The sequence below is a fragment of the Bactrocera latifrons genome, unplaced genomic scaffold, assembly GCF_001853355.1.
Source record: "Bactrocera latifrons isolate USDA-ARS-PBARC rearing strain unplaced genomic scaffold, ASM185335v1 scaffold_37, whole genome shotgun sequence".
Lineage (NCBI taxonomy): Eukaryota > Metazoa > Arthropoda > Insecta > Diptera > Tephritidae > Bactrocera > Bactrocera latifrons.
In genome coordinates, this window is record NW_017537012.1 from 741584 (window position 1) to 747187 (window position 5604).

At 39.4% G+C, this 5604-nt stretch overlaps 1 protein-coding gene across 1 annotated transcript in view; it reads left to right on the forward strand.

Annotated features, from left to right (window-relative positions):
* Positions 1 to 5357: 5357 nt before the first annotated feature.
* The window catches only part of LOC108972019, a gene marked incomplete in the record, with an annotated part of 14093 nt that continues 13846 nt past the window's right edge, over positions 5358 to 5604 (forward strand). The window contains 1 exon segment of the mRNA XM_018938449.1: positions 5358 to 5487.

Here is a 5604-nt window from a genome sequence, read left to right on the forward strand (position 1 = left end):
TCACATCGCATCGCGGCGCTCGTGTCACCTTAACACTGGCCACTAACGCTGCCTGCGTTTCTTATATAGAGCCAGTTGGCCTGAAGTCACCGCACGACTGTTAAATCACATCGCATCGTGGCGCGAGTATCACCTTAACAGTGGCCAGGCACGGAGCCTGCGTTTCTTATATAGAGCCAGCTGCCCTGAAGTCACCGCACAACTGTTAAATCACATCCCATCACAGCGCGGGTGTCACTGGTCAGGATTGGTTGTAATATCGGCACTCGCTCGATCAAGAATCTCCAAAGAGACCGGTTTATGGTACTCTTTTTATAAAAAAAGTTCTGCTTTTTTGGGACGATTCGAGCAAGAACGCGTTTGATCTCTAAAATATCCACATACATCATTCAAACGCACTCGGGAGATGTYGAAACTCGTCCAGAACGAGGCATATCTTCAACGATCTCTCGACTGCAACAACAACGGCGGCCATAGCTGCAACAGTTACCGCGGCTGAGGTATAGGCTGCGTCCACTTTCCTGTTAACTACACGCCGCCCACCCAATACTTATACGCGACCGCTGAGCAATAACCGCCCTGGCAGCACAGCTTATATACAGAGTCCATCCTTGGCGTCGACGTCAGCGCTAACTTATGGTCGTCCTGTCTGCACCAGCTGTTACGATCAGCAATTCGCGAATCCCAACAACTGCGAGTACTATTTCCATTGTGTTGGCGGCCTTCTCARTGTGCGTCGTTGCTATTTCGGGTTTGGCGGGGACTTGTATCGCCAGCAGTGTGTGCCCATGCAGCAGGCGAAATGCTTCCGCCCAAGGCTCGTACGTTAGTTGGCCACTGCGCTGTGTTTGCTTTGTATTMTTTTGTTGTTGACATTTTGTTTAATGCACAAATTTGTTATTTGCTTGTTTTTATTATTATTGCGCAATGTTTTGATGTATTACATACTAAAAACATTCATTTAGTTGTATGAAAATAGTTTAAGTATAGCATTAAGTGTTTAAAAATAAAAATAAATTTTGTTAAATAAATTAAATTGTTTGTTAGAATGAATTTTATATTTTTGAAAAAAATTTTTTACGAAAAAATAACTATTTCCCATTAGTCTACTTTGGATTGTAGACATAGTCTGCAATATCATTGATAAGTGAATGAGGTAATGCTAGGTTAGATTAAAACGTCKATACAGTTATAATTGCCAACAGAGATCTCACTTGGACAGCCTTTTACGCCGATCCATTTTGGTGCCTAAAATTCCCATAAAATGATCATGAAGACCCTCATAAAAAGAAATTAAATTTTTAGTTAAAAAGTTATTGTTTTTCACATACCATGAAATACAGGTATGGTAAAATATAATTTGAAATGGCTTGTTGGATGGTGTTTAAAGATTGCTCACACGTAGTGGCAAACCCTTTATATTTTTTATGCTGTGCTGTATGCATATGAAATACATATGTAGTTTATAGAAAACATATTTTACTATTAGAAAATACATATTTTATTAAATTTCTTACATATTAGAGGCTTAATAAAAAATATTAAAAGTCTTATAACCTAAATATATACATAGTTAGACAATATAGTTCGGAAAAACAGGCATACGCGCCCATACACAATTACCATTGAATTTATACTTTCTGCGAATTTTCATATTTATTATTCCATTGCTGAGCATTCCTGCTGCATAATGCGACATCATTTGCATGAAAATTTCTCATAGACGACGGCGATTAGAGGAGTGAAATGCAATTTATAATTTTCGCCGCCATGACTAATGGGCAGCGAATACCTTCGAATACACGGCACTGGGCAATAGCAACAACTGACCAGACTAATGGCAAAGAAAAACACACAAACCATCTCACAACTAATACGGTACACATGAATTGTTCGTGGATAAAGTGCCTGGCAAAGGCTGTGAAATCAAAATAAATCACAACAATAAATTCGTGGCTGGCCAAAAAGTTCAATTCTTCAAAACAAACGTACAGGCATGCAAAGCAACATATGTACATATACATGTATATATGTATATGTATGTGTGTGTGAGTATGTGTAAAGCGAAGTGTCTTGCATTGCGACTGAATGACGGCGGCGACACTTTTGCTGGCTGCTGCTGTTGTTGATGCTGCCGCCGTCGCAAACTAGTCAGCGAGCCCTGACGGCCCAGTTGGTCACTTAGCTAGCCGATCGGCCAGCCAGCCAGCCAGCCAGCTAGTCAGCCAGCAACAAATACTCGAATATATATAGATATAGAAGTGTGCGACCAGCCTAGATCGACCGATCAACGCCCTGTCAGCCACCTCCATCCATTCATTTCCATTTGTATGTGTCACACGGCTGCTGTGGTCAGCCTAGCAGCAACATACAAGCGCACGCATATATGCAGATGTGCGATGCCTGCTTGCATACACAATCGATCAGGCGAACGAGCAGACAACTAGCCAATCTTTTGGGCCAACTGGTGTGCAGATACTTCAACGAGGCTGTCGCGTCGGCTCTAAGTTTACATATGTATATGTGTGTAGGCACATATTTTATTTTGGCCACTATTCAAGCATCCTCAACGGCATAACGAAAACAAGTCAGAACAACAACAACAGTGCTGTGTCGGAGAAATCCGCTCATTCGTGATTGGAATAATGCAGTTCTTGTCTTGAGTACACGGTACTAGTTTAAAATATTCATGTTTTTGTGCGTGCGTGTGCTTTCGCATTTATTCGTACATTCCCGCCGAAAATTTGTATTGTAAATTAGTTTCACTTGTCCACCGCGTTGTTGTTGGTGTATAAAATTCATTTTTGTATAATTATTTCGCAATCAAAATGTACTGACAACAACTTTGAACAACAGCAAAAACAATTTAAGTCAAGTGACAGAAAATATGTTGAAATTTGTTGGATTGCTAATTATGCGAAAATACAATATGAACGCACACATACATACATATGTACAAATATATGTAAATATGTTGATTTCGAAGCGCACGGCTAATTTGCAAGGATTTGACTCATTTGGTGGAACGTTCCGTGAAAAAATTGTAATTGCAGTCCTGTATATATTATATATAGTATAAAATATATATATGTATATAATATACAAATTATATATATTCTGCCACTCTAATATTGGCCATATATTTTTACCACTGTTTTTTAGCTGAAAACATGAAAGGCCATCGTGGTACCAAATGTTCTACGATACGGAGTCAAAACAGTCAGCAGATTAGGCTACCTTGTTATTCCCTGTAATTCGGCGTCAAAGTATTCCAATAATTTGGCATAGTCGGACCAATTTTTGTCCTTCTTCAGGTAGTTAAAATAAATCACGCATTGTGATCGCCAGAAAATGCTGATCTTCAGATTTTTGACACTCTTCCAGTTCCTTGATTTCTGGTGMACATATTCATTGCGTCTTGGTTCGATATAAATTATACCGTCTTGTCATAAACTTGACTCAGCGATGTTTTTCTTCTTGTAACCTGTCTAAAATAAAGTTCTCAGGAGATCGGCAGAGTAGACCGACGTGTCATTGCCTCTAATTCAGCGTCGTAGATGTCCAATAATTTGGCATAGTAGAACCGTGTTTTGTCCTTCCTCAAATCGTTAATATAAATCACACATTGAAGGCCTCCATGTCATTTCTTGCAATTCGCCCTCGAATGAGTCCAACAATTCGACATAGTAGATGTGACGGTTTAGTACTTCTCCAGATGGTCGATACAGAGCCTGGCATGTGAATTAAAAAAAAACGGTGACCTTCAAATCTCTGCCCGATAGAACAGTCTTCAACTTCTACGAGGCAAGTTCGTCGGWAGAAGTTTCTGGTGCGCACCAGTGAAATTTACTGAAATTTCTTCGTACTACGCTTCAACATCGTCTCATACTGCATCTCTTCTTCGCAGAAATCCATGCCAGAAATCATCCTTTCTTTCGTATGCKTTTATGCAGAATATGAACTTTGTGGGCTTCGCCTCAGTAAGTTCGTGAACTCTTATTAGGAGGTTTCGACAAACTATATTTTTATGATCGTTTGGTCCTTTTTCAGGTAGTCAATGTACAGCATGAGAACACCAAAAACCTTCTTCGTCTTCTTTGAAGCAGATCCACTGATTGAAGCCCACTGTTTAGAATGTTTWTTCGTCTACTTCGAAGCAGGTACATTGGTTGAACTTTTTGATTTTTTTTGGTTTCTGAGGCCCATCACTGGGTCCATGTTTTGTGGAGGGCCATAAGATGATTTCGAAATGTGCTGAAACCCCATTTAACACTGCTATGAAGGGGCTTCACCGTTGCACACGTTGCACAGTCTCTTTCAACTCGGTAGGCAGCGCGTCGACGGGTTTATCATCCCAAATATTTTATGCAGGATATGATCGATTCGGATCTTCAAGAAGACTTCTGCCTCAGTTAATTGAATACTTTTAGTAAGTGGGCAGCCGATRCGAGTTCGTGGATTTATGTCACATAATTCTTCCGTGTAGCTGTTTCGCGGGGCCTGGTGGTGAATTAGCATGCTAAAACCGATTACTTTTTTCACACACGTTCTGAACAAAACTATCGTTTCGACTGAAAACTTGACAGTAGCCGTCTTCGAGAATGAACTATGGTCYAAGTAAATTTCCTTCCATTGGTGGCGTCGTCGGATAGTAGGGCTAAGTAATTTTCGGATTTATATAAAGAAACAGTAGATACTCCCCGTCGTCTGGCAACATTTTCTTAAATGCTTGCCAATTATAATGTACAACACATTGTACTACGTTCGCGTATGTCCAGTGTTCAAAAATACTTTGTCTTACATATTCCATCCAACAAAAGCGCTACGTAAGCTAGTTTCTGACGTCCTCAAACTGTTAGGCGGTTAGTCATTTGGGGAGACGAAACATTTAAAAATATTTTCGAAAACAAAACGATTTATTGCCTCTCAAACAGCAGAAGTAATGGCACCATAATCATCATAAGCTCATTCATCTGCGGCATTGATCTTTGCCGGTGCGGTGTGCTCACTTTCGCAATTCTCACGATATAAGTACACTTAAAGCGAAAAGTACTAGGGAAAAAAGTGTCAACAGCTCACCAGCCAGAGTCTTCCGAGCGTGAGAGGCGACAGTTTTAGCTTTGAGCATTGCGAGTATGTGCTGTGTGTGCAATGTTTGATAGAGGACGTTTTCGAAAATGTTGGCGAAAATTCAAAAATTCCCTAAGCAAAAAGTAGAAAATCTCAGCCAAAGCAATTCTAATGATTCTGAGCGTATTTGATTTGGAAATTGGAAATGCTGTTTGTGCGTTTTAATACAAATGAACAATAGACGAATTTCTAAGTAGCGAGCTGGTCATTCAGTTGCGAATCGAACGGTGAACGGTAATGCAGAAATCGCAAATGCGCTATTTAGTGAGTGACACTAGTGAAATTGGAATACCTTTAACACTGTAGTAGGATATAGTGTGTTATAGTAACGGAAAAAAGTGTGTGAAAAGTATTGAGGTTTGAAAAATAAATAAATATAAAATTGAGCTTATGAATTATAGTTTTGAAAATATTCAAAACTGAAGTTTTTAAATGATTGAATAATAAATTTAATATTGAAATTTTTCAAAAAAA